This window comes from Lissotriton vulgaris, chromosome 2_1 (assembly GCF_964263255.1).
Source record: "Lissotriton vulgaris chromosome 2_1, aLisVul1.2, whole genome shotgun sequence".
NCBI lineage: Eukaryota > Metazoa > Chordata > Amphibia > Caudata > Salamandridae > Lissotriton > Lissotriton vulgaris.
The window spans coordinates 799,940,533-799,952,364 of record NC_141687.1 but is presented as its reverse complement, the minus strand read 5'-3'; the positions used below and the strand labels follow the sequence as shown (position 1 = coordinate 799,952,364).

The 11,832-nt window shown below is 41.6% G+C and overlaps 1 protein-coding gene across 2 annotated transcripts in view; it reads left to right on the top strand.

The window, feature by feature from the left end:
- Positions 1 to 1,390: 1,390 nt before the first annotated feature.
- LNPK (lunapark, ER junction formation factor) overlaps positions 1,391 to 11,832 on the top strand; it is a 646,398-nt gene continuing 635,956 nt past the window's right edge. The window contains exon 1 of one of the 2 annotated variants that reach the window (XM_086956173.1): positions 1,391 to 1,530. The gene's annotated coding sequence lies outside the window, so the exon portion shown is untranslated. Of the gene's footprint in view, positions 1,586 to 11,832 lie in introns of both variants that reach the window. The other variant, XM_086956174.1, reaches the window with a different exon arrangement.

Here is an 11,832-nt window from a genome sequence, read left to right as displayed (position 1 = left end):
TAACTCGATCAATTGGGTAGTACCGATCCATTTTTAATTAATCTGAAAATCACACCGATAATTAAAATGACCCTGGGTGATTTCTCAGTTTTTAAACCTTTATTCCTTTTTTTGAGATTCTAATTTCTACACACTTCATCCCTTTCTCTGGACACTGCACTACAAGCCAGAGGTGCCTCGGGTTGAGGCTGGCAACACCACAAATTTGGAGCAACCAATGATAACGGCCAACAACCCTTATGCGGGGCGGATGAACCAAATATACCGCAACAACCATATTGGCATAGGGTTTTTGAGGTTTCTCTAAAAAATGTTGTTACCAATGGCCTAAGGTGTTACAAGTGTCTGTTTCTTCTTTGATAAATCCATGAATATGAAGGAGCCTTTGTGGGTTTCCGTGAGTCTAGATTTTCCTGAAGAGTCCCTTTCTCTTCTGAGCCCTGCTTAACACATGTGTACAGGAGGAGCCCTGTATTCATGACCTCAATGTTTGAGACAAAAAATAATCATGGATTTCTGAACGATGAGTGTAAAAGCATTAAAGTAACATGTTGTTCCTGCTTATATTTCACACGCTTTACATAAACCTGTATTCCCTAGGAGCGTTTGGCATCTATACGGTTTCATAACAGCATGACAGGTATTTTAATGTACCTCCTTGTACAAAAATTAGGAAAATCCCCAATAGCCTAGATGTTTTACCCTTATCAGTACATACTTTAAACAGTAAATATACGGGAAAAATACCTTAAAATGTGTTTTGCAGCTGACTTAATGACCTCTGGCTGTTAATGAAAGTAAACAAAGATTGACAGGCTATGTTAAAAATGAATACAGAACATTTCATATAAAGTTCTACTTGAGAATTAACCTTAAACGTAGGAAATCCTAGAAACGCCACGTATGCCTTAAAAACTGCTACCCTGAAAGCCATCCGTCCCCTGCCACATCTATTATAGCTGTCACGCCCTCTTGAACCTCAGTAAGGTGGGCAATAACCAAAACTCTCGGCCCTGTGGCCACACTACCTGAGTCCAATCAACGCTCGCTCTCTAATCACCCGGGACCTGACTCCGCGCATGCCCCGCCCCATCCTTCCCTCCTATCTAGAATGGCAGACAGCTGGAGGCCAACGTGGCTTGCTGATGCAGCCTGTCACCGCCCGGTCCGTGGCTAGCTCACTTCACGTGGCCCTCCAACCAAACCCAGCCCGCGCCGAAGTAGGCTGCAACTCCCACCGACTCAAGGAGGACGTCTCGGCTCGGCTAAGGGCACGTGTGAAATTCACCAATCAGCATCTCGGAATCGTGTGTGGCTCACCATGATTGGCTGAGGAGCCTCCACTGCTCCAAATCTAGGCTACTTTACACAGTAGCAGAACCTCCCACGCCCAGACGAGTTTCACAGACTATGTTCTGCCCTGGATTGGTTGTTGGGTAACCCGGAAGTGTTAAAATTACAGACAGATGACTGCCGTTAGAGGAGCAACAACGGCCAGTGGGCATGAGGCTGAGCTCACGGCTGGTCCGTGTAAGTAGTGGACAGGGTTCTTACTTTGTACCGGTTATCTCAACCTTTCGACTGGGTAAACACAATATTTTGGTGGCCCTTCGCTAATACTGGTGGTGGGGTCTCTCCACTCGTGCTCCCCTCTTGCCAGAACAAGTGCTCACTCAGTATTTTATTTTGTTTCCTCGCCGCTAAAGCAGTGGTTCCGTAGACTAACTGATGGTTTTAGCCAATATATAAACCTACGTTAGTTAACTGCAGTGTTGATAAAACTTTGTTTTATTTCACGTTCACTTGCTTCCAAGCTCTGGCTTGACACTGCAGCTGTCTGACCTTCCTATTGCTTCCGATAGAGCGGTGACTGGTTCATCTTGCTTTCATTCATTGTTCTGTTTTGGTTCATCCTGCTTCCATTCATTGTTTTGTTTTGGTAAATTTCCTAAAGCCATTGCTTAGAAATCCTGTCAATCATATGTTGGAGCCAGGTATGTCCAAGGAGTATACGTCTCACCTCATGCTTTAGTATCTCACCGCTTCCTAGTAGATGGAAAAGACTCAACAAATGAACAGGCACGAGCCGAGCTTTGAAAATGTAAATCGTACAACATTCATGATAGTCTATTTAATAAAGCGTATTTTAATAAAGCGTATTTTACGTAATTTCCTGGAGCGTTTCACCCTATTTAATCCGATTTTATAACTCCATCGAGAGGCACTGATCCTTTTATTGTACGTGAGCATTCATTTGCTGCCCCCACCCTGACGACTATACCATTAGTACCCTAAAAGGCACGTATGTTATCATATGCACCCAATAAGTGTCCTAGATTCTTATAGACGGAGCAACACTTCAGTCTTACATCAAACACTATTTTTTTTTTGTACAGCACACATCTGAAATCACATATTTGAGAGATCCAGCATGTGATTATAAGAAAGACTTGATAAAATAAAGTATTTGACTAGGATCACCCAACTTGGTCAATCAGGGAAGCCAGGATTTATCCCAGGTATTCTAGTTTAAAGTTGTTCAATTCAGCCTTTGTTATGGATTTCTTGTTCTCCTGACTTACATCTACGTGTAATGCATTGTCTTTCGTGCTTGGTGCATGATATAGCCGCTTGCGTGTAGCTGGTATAAGCCACATGAAAGCTTGGCTCGATTTGGGATCGAGGATCCAAGATGACTGCCAGCTGAGCTGCAGCCAAGTACGTGGTTTGAGATTTCAGTGACTCGCCTACCCCCACTACATATGCAGTGGTTTATTACAGTACATGAAGTATTTTACTTTTGAAAAGTACACTTCGTTTTTCCCTGTTTTGTACATGTGTGGTGTACAGAAAGCAATTATTTTTTGTTTTTTTTGTTTACATATTGCGACATGCTCACTCCAAAATGGCTATTCTAATGTCTCATGATATTCAGGCTTTGCCCCTCCCTCCTTGTATGAGTGGGTGCATGGTAGTTCTGGTGGTTGCAGCTCTGGTCTTGTGAGAAACCGAATGTAGCATGCCACCCATTCCTTTGCAGTAATTATCTTGTCATCTGTGATATTCACACACGCACTTACACTAGTACAGCATGCAGTCTCCTTGCATGGCCCATGAGGATTTCCTGAGACATTAATCCTGTTCTCATGTCAGGAGTATGTGGTATTCGTGCATGTATCGTGTGTGTGTGGCGCGTGTGTGTGTGTGGCGCGTGTATGGCATGCGAGTGTAGAGCGTGCATGGAGTGTGAGTGTGGAGTGCGTGGTAGGTCGTTTGTAGAATGCAGGTGGGAGGCAGTTGCTGGAGGGAGAGGCGGAGGAGGTCCTGTGCTCATGTTGCTGTACTACCTGTTACTGTTAAATAAAGAAGAAGATCGAACAAGCAACCCTGTCTGCGTGTCCCTGCTTACAATACATGGCGACGAGCGGGATTTACAGCGACAGCAACATTGAGCACGAATTTTTTTTGCATTTTTAATTTCTTTACTTATTTCATTTAACTGTTGCTCAACTACCTTCAAAACGATAACGATTCAAGCTAAGCGGCGATCTCCTCGACGAATTGGTATGCTTTTAAAAATTTGTTTTTACCTTCAAACACACTATTTTATATAGTGCATCTTTCAAGTTGCCTTCTGAACCAGCATCGGCACGCGCAAGCTGTTTTTCCAAGCGAGGAACTCCAGAACGTCATCACTACGTTGTGCGTCACCACGTGATTCCGTCTTATCGTCACCACGCTCACGTTTATCTTTACGCACAGCGGCCATTTCTGTTGTTCTTGTAGCATAGCAACGCGTTAACGGAGCAACGCGTCAGGTACAGGATGTGTTAAGGGAATAACGCGGCTTGAGAAGAATTCAACTAACATTAATTGCCGAATGCCGATTTCAACGCCGGTTGCTGTTTTACCTGCAAATTACCATTTCTAACATTATTTAACCTCGGCGAACTGTTGAGCAACATAACCATAAGAGGTTAAGTATTACTTTAAATTTTTGAACTTTGGTGAACTATTTGCGCAAGCATTGGCAATTGTTTGAGCAACATGATTAGAAAGAAGTCAGGTATTAACATACCATTTTGAACTCTGGTGAACTTTTTGCGCAAGTATTTACAAAGAAATCTTTTTAAACATTTTTTTTTCTGTATGGTGTAACTTGTACCTTATTGAAATGTCTTCAATTCATCCACCACCATTTTTTTTAGCAGAATCTGGTGAACCTCCTATTGCATGGGACTTATGGTTAGATATGTTTGAAGCCTATGTAGAAGTTTTAGCTGAAGAAGAGTCTTCACAAGAAAGGAAAGTGTCATTGCTTAAACATAGATTAGGTGCTGTAGGATTAAGAGAGTTTAAAAATCTTCCTAAAATTGAGAATGCTGGTGACATGGGGGTTTACCAATGTGCTGTCAAACAAATGCAAGAAAGATTTGGGAGGAAAATTAACGTAGTGATGGAAAGGTTTAAGTTTTATTCAAGGGCTCAAAAAAGTGACGAATCTATTGACCAATATGTATCAGCTCTAAGAGGTTTGGCTGTCACATGTGAATTTGAAAGCATGACGTATGACCAAGTGTTGCGTGATCAGATTCTTATGAAGACTAAATCGAAGAAAATCCAAGAAAAACTATGGTCATCTGGAAGCACTTCTTTAAAAAATGCCATTGAAGTAGCTAGGGGTGTAGAAATTTCTGATCAATGCATTCGTGAGGTCAGGAATGAAAAGAATGATTCTGATTCTAATTCCATTAATGTTGTAAATAAGGGTGACATGTCCAAATTCAAGAGTGATAATAAGATAACAAATTATTCATCTTATCCCAGTAAGAAAGGAAATGAAAAAAGTTTCGAAAGAAATAATGACCCGAAAAAATTTGCATGTTTTAGATGTGGGTCTTCTACTCATTTAGCTAATTATAAATGGTGTCCTGCCCTTGATAAAATTTGTACCAACTGTAAAAAGAAAGGACATTTTACCAGAGTATGTCGGAATTTCAAAGCTAAAGTTAATTATTTACAAGATAACGAGCAGGATGACATTAATTGTGTCCAAGATGGGAATCAAGATGATGTTTTCCATGTTGTGGGTGACATATGCAGTATCCACGACGAAATAGCTAAAGGGGCGTGTAGAGTTAAAAAGTTACCATCTTGTTCTATTAATATCGATGGGCTAGAAGTAAAGGTCATGGTAGATTCTTGTGCCTGGTATACTATTATGGGTATGGATTCATTCAAATCTTTATGGCCCAGCAGGCCATTATTAGGTCCTGACATACATCCTGGAAGTTACACTGGACACAGAATACCGTTAGAAGGGTTTATAATAGCCAAAATAAGTTTTGGATGTAACTCTTGTCAGGGAAAAATTTATGTGGCCAATAAGGGTGCAACAATCTTGGGGTGGCCACACATTTATGATTTAGGCATGAAAATTGATCCTAGACGGGAATGCCCAGTTTATTCTATTCAGGATGAGTGTGTTGAAAAAGATGCTTACTCAAATCTTCCAGAAAAATTCCCTGATGTATTCTCAAGTGGAATTGGTAAAATGGTGGGATTCAAGCACAGAATAATTCTAAGGGAAGGCGCATGTCCTATTCGGCAAAAACTTAGAAATGTCCCGATTAGTTACAGAGAAAAATTGGGCGAGATACTTAAAAAACTGTGTAGTGATGGTATTGTTGAACCGGTTGAAAGTTCTGATTGGGTTTCGCCAGTGGTCATTTCGCTTAAATCCAATGGCGATTTGCGCCTGTGTGTAGACCTAAGATGTTTAAACGAGGCTATTTGGGTTGACACATTCCCTCTTCCAAACCTGCAAGAATTGACATCTTCTGTGGGTGGTTCTTCTTGGTTTTCCAAGATAGACCTAACTAGTGCATACCATCAAATCGTGTTAGAGGATGATTCTAAACACTGCACTGCCTTTATCACCACAGAAGGGATGTTTAGGTATAAGCGCATGCCTTTTGGGCTCGCTAGTGCATCTGCAGTGTTCCAAAGGGAAATGTGCAGGGTCTTACAGGGGATCGAAAATGCTAAAGTGTTTCAGGATGACATTTTAATATTTGGGAAGAACAAAGAATGTCATGATAAAAGCTTGTTTGCAGTTTTGGAAGCATTAAGAAAGAGTGGACTAACTATTAAAAATGAGAAATGTGTATTTGGGAAATCTGAGGTGGAATACTTAGGTCATGTCATATCTAAGGATGGTATTCGACCCAAAATTAGCCACGTTGATGCTATTTTAGCTGTTCCAGAACCTACAAGCAAAGAACAATTAATGTCATTTCTGGGACTGACAGAATTTTATTCACGATTTATTGAGAACTATGCTTCAAAAGTTGAATCGCTAAGATCCTTACTAAAGAGAGGCGTTACATTCTCATGGGGTGATCAACAGAGAACGTGTTTTGAGAAAGTGAAGAAGGAAATAGTTACCACGCCTTGTTTGAAACCCTTTTTACCAATGGCAGAATGTGTTCTATCTGTGGATGCGTCTGGGTATGGCATTGGTGCTGTTTTCCCAACGGTCCAAGTCTGAAAAATGGGTAGTAGCGTATGCTTCACGTACCCTAACCAAAGCAGAACGGAACTACTCCGTTATAGAAAAGGAATTGTTAGCTGCTTCATGGGCAGCTGAAAGATTTCGAATGTATATATGGGGAAGGAAGTTTAAAATCTGTACTGACCACAAACCATTAGTGAACATTTTGAGGCCTGAGGGCGGGAAGAACTTAACGCCAAGATTAGCTCGTTTGGCTTCAAAGCTGCAAATGTTTAGTTTTGATATTGAATACATTCCCGGTAAGGACAATGTTGTTGCTGATGGTCTGTCTAGATTACCCAATGCAGGTGTGTCTGATGCCAAGACCAACACTGATTGTGAAGTGGCATTTACCACTAAGGATGTATTTCTTATTGACGCTGAGAATGTTGTTAGCAGTGTTTCTGAAGCATCTTGGGTGAGTGAGATGGAGAAGGATGTGGTCCTGAAAGAAATTAAACGTTTCATAGTTGAAGGATGGCCTAGAGAGTCATATTTACGCGGTGAATCTATCGCCTTTTCCAAGATTAAGGATGAGTTATGCATTGTTAATGATATCATCTTAAGGGGTGACAGAATTGTGCCTCCAGTTGGGTTAAGGAAGGACATTGCTGAGAGAAGCCATTTGGGACATGGTGGCATGTCTAGTTCAAAGAGAAGGGTTAAGGAGTGGTTTTGGTGGCCAGGTGTGGACTCTATGGTGGACAAACTAGTAAGGGATTGCAAAATTTGTAATAACAGTGATAAAGTAGCTAAGCCGTTGAGTGTACCATTGACCATGGTGGAGCTTCCTGAATACCCGTGGCAGAAAGTAGCTATCGACTTTATGGGACCATTTTCAGCCTTGTCTTCTACAGACTGTTATGCCATTGTATTAGTGGATTATTATTCGAAATGGCCCGAGGTAAGAATGGTGAATGGGATGACTACGGATGTTGTCATTGAGTTTTTAGAGGATGTATTTTCGAGAGAGGGTGTACCTGAAATGTTGGTCTCGGATAATGGTCCCCAATTTGTTTCACAAAAAATGGAAGAGTTTTTATTGGTAATGGGCATTAAGCATATTAAGTCATCTCTGTACCACCCAGAGGGAAATGGCCAAGTTGAGCGCTTCAACAGGGTGGTCAAGGAAGTGATTGAATTAGCATTAAGTGCAGGGTTACCCTGGAGGAAGGCCTTGCAAGAGAGGTTGACTGCCTATCGTGTAACTCCCCACTCAGCTACCGGGAAGACACCTTTCGAAATTTTAAGAGGCAGGAAGCCTTTTACGGGATTGGTTCCCTGGTGGTTAAGAAAGAGAAATAATAAGATGCAATGTAACACCAAGAATGTTGATGAAGAAGTCAGATCTGAAATTAAAAAGTATCAAGACCGAAATCAGCAGTATCATGGGAACAGATGTAACTGGCCTCTAGTTAAGATAGGTCAGATGGTTAGGGTAAAGAACCCTAGGAAGGTATTGAAAGGTGAAAGTGTATGGTCCAAACCTTTAAAAGTGATTAAGGTTTTTGGTAGTGCTGTTGAGTTGGAAGATGGCAAAAGGTGGAATTTTCGTCAATTGAGCTTTTGTAATGAGAGGAGGGGTGTGGTTGGTGTACATTCCGATGGTGGGTCTTGTAGTGGTTACTTGTTAGGCGATGATTTTGGTTTGGTTAAGGATTTGAGGCTGACCGGTAATGCAGGTACGTGTGAGCCTAGGGATGTTGTTGACGTTCGTGATGTTGGTCCTTCTAGTGCTAGGAATGTTATAGATGCTGAGGGTGTCGTACCATTTCGCTCTAATGTTGACATTAGTGGTGAATGTCTCCGCCGTGGCGATAGAGTAAGGAAGATGCCAGCTAGGTTTTTGGATTTCAAGTTAGGGTGATCTTAAAGGTGGTTCCTTAGCTTTTTGAGGAGGAGGGTGTGTGGTATTCGTGCATGTATCGTGTGTGTGTGGCGCGTGTGTGTGTGTGGCGCGTGTATGGCATGCGAGTGTAGAGCGTGCATGGAGTGTGAGTGTGGAGTGCGTGGTAGGTCGTTTGTAGAATGCAGGTGGGAGGCAGTTGCTGGAGGGAGAGGCGGAGGAGGTCCTGTGCTCATGTTGCTGTACTACCTGTTACTGTTAAATAAAGAAGAAGATCGAACAAGCAACCCTGTCTGCGTGTCCCTGCTTACAATAGAGTACATACAAGATTCATCAGAACCAACTGTTGACATGTTATACATCTGTGGCATAATTATTCTACTAGAACTCTGAATCTGGAGTTGAACCAATTTTGCCTAAACAATCGAACCATTTCATCTCTCTTCTTATGTGCAGGACCATAGAAATGTTGTCACGGGAAACACAAACTGTCTAGCAACACTGATCCTTCGTCAGTTGAAACCCAAACGTCATGGTCATCCTTAACACAACCTGCTCTGACCCAGCCTTGCTGTTCTGCTTCTGAAACCTCATTTTGCAACCTTTTATTCTCTTCCTAAGTGTAAGCTACTGACAACATAGAAAAAGCAGTGTCTTTATATTCAATTGTATTTTCTCCATTAAATGTGCAAGTCACAAGTACACAATACCGGGCAACTTCCTCTGTATTTTTATCTCCAACTCTGACCTAATCATTGCCGGTTATATGCGCAGCAAATTTTACCACTCCAATTTCCTGGGGCAACTAAAAAGCGTCCTAAAATTCTTTCACATATTCCCCATTTCTAATTGGGGGGGTGAATCCTGAAGATGTCATAAAACCCCTTTGTGACCATATCTGCCCCAAATCATAGACCACCACAACTGCATACTGACTATCCGTAAATATAGTTATTGTCATTTGTGCTGAAAGGCAACCTGCTTTCGTAAGGGCAATCAATTATGCCACTTGTGCCGAGGTAACACCTTAAAGCCATGAAGCTTTTACCACTTCTTTATTTGTACAGACTGCATAAACTGCCATCAAAATTCCCTCATTGTTTCTAAGACCAGAGCCGTCCCAAAATAATAACATATCATAATCCGGCTCATCCAGAGGTTCATCTCTTAAGTCTGGTCTGGGCTTGGGTCATAAATCCGTAATATCTATACGATCATGTTCAACCTTACCCCCATCAATTTCATTTTCAGTCAGGAGCAATATTGTAGCAGGATACAATATGCAATATCTTTTTAGCTCCACCTATTCGGCTGCAAGTATCTGAGATGTCTGCTTTTTGTCAAATATTGTGTTTTCGTTCGAGTGAGCAAAATCTCTACAGAGTGAGGAATCATCACTGCAAGAGGAGGTTCCATCACTATTCTCTCGCATCTCTCAATACTGACCCTAACTGCCTCAATGGCTTTAGGAGGCAGGGCAATCCTGCAGCAACAGGACCAAGTGTTGTTGAAAAATATGCCACTAGGCTTCGAGGTTTCCTGTGCATCAGAGTAAGCACTGCACTGAGCGAGCATAGCCCTCCACCTCACTGCAAAACAATCTGAACATTTTACTATATTGATTGCAACCCATACCATGACAATATAACAATATGTAAACAATAAATCAAGGAAATATGTGTGGTATGGCCAGGTACGGAGGTGTCGACCAACCACTTTGCACTGTTGCTTAAACGTTACAGAGACTGAGTTCCTTAAGTTTGCCATGTCTCAAAGCAAAGTGGAAATCCCATTTTTGGAAGTTATGATAACTGTATACAGTGCTTTAAAAAGTCTACTACAAGCCTACCGATCAGAACCGCTTACTTCAGTACAACTGTAGCCACCTAAAAGCTCTCGGGCCAGCCTCTCAGTTGGCCAATTTGTCAGGCTCAGACGCAGTTGCCCCCTACAAACAAAATTTCCAAAGACATGCACATAGTCTAACAGAGAAGTTGGTAGAGAAGAAATACCCACAGAAAGTGATTTACAGGGCTTCGAAAAGAGCTTCTAATACACAAAGAGCTACATTATTAAACTCACTGAACCCCCCCCCCTCCCTCCCCGAGAGACTGTTGTGTGACTACTTTGGCCAGCCCTCTTAATACCATGCCAAAAATTATAAGGACTCATTGTAGCATTTTAAGATCCGGGTCATTGGAGTTATGAAAAGCCAATGTTCTCCTTCAAATGAAGAACATCCATAAAAGACTAATTGGTGCACACACGCCCCAAAGTCCTTAAGGATAAATCCAACCTACAATCTGCCTGGAATCTGACGTCCATGGTGGGGCACGCTACTTGTGACCACTGTAGTGTCTGCAGACTCACAAAAAGGGCCAAACAACTTGATTTAGGCCTTAGAACTCCCTGGCTAACCGTAAATCATCCAATGTGACATACATGCTCACAAGTCCATGTGCAGGAGGTATGTAGGAATGACAACACATAAAGAAAAAATACTTATCAATGAGCAGAGCTGTACTATTAGATGTTGAGACACATCCTTTAATATGACCACACAGAGAACCACTTTGAATGGACCATTATTGAGCAAATACCCTCATATGGACCAAACAAAAACACGACTGTTCTACGCTAATTGGAAATGGATGCACCGCTTGGGGACTTCCAAAGACTGCCTCAACTACAAGGTGCATAGGTTACAGCTATAGGCAGCCGCAGAGCTTACAAGGTGGGAATACGCCTCTGACTCATCAGGAAGTTAGGAGCACAGAAACCTCAGACCTTGGCTTACAACATGAAGCAAAATGGGTCGCATATCCGGAGAACATTTGTTTTCAGGGGACTACTTTGTGAACGCGAGTGTGTTGTGAACTCTCATCTGTGATCAAGCCACTTTTGTTCTTAACAGCTGTTCTTAAGAAGATTAATTAAATGCACATGCAGGCGTTATTTTATTGTAAATCTATAAGAACACCGATATGTTTTCTAAACACTATTGATAATAATTAATTGTAGTGTTCACTTGGTGGTTGCTAGGTTTTAGTTATGATTTTCCCTTTACAGAATTCCCTTTTGAGTAGGTTCTCTCCTCCCTCTTATTTTTCTAAAGGTTCTGTAATATATACTTGTCTATCATTTTAAATACCTGCTTTTGGTCATACATACCAACCCAGATTATTAAGATGACTTTGTTTTTGTTTTGCCGCACAGGTTGACGTCCAATTAGATGGTTGACTGGTTGGAAAAAATTCTCCTTTTTTGCATGGCATGAATGTATAGGATAGCATAGCTAGGTAGTCCGAATACCCTGACAAAGACAGTTGACCTTCCTTGGCATACCTACAGGTTGAAACATGTTTAGAATCGATGGATTCTAAATGGCTAGATAAAATATTGTATCTTCTGTGGACCATTCTGTCTGCTTTTA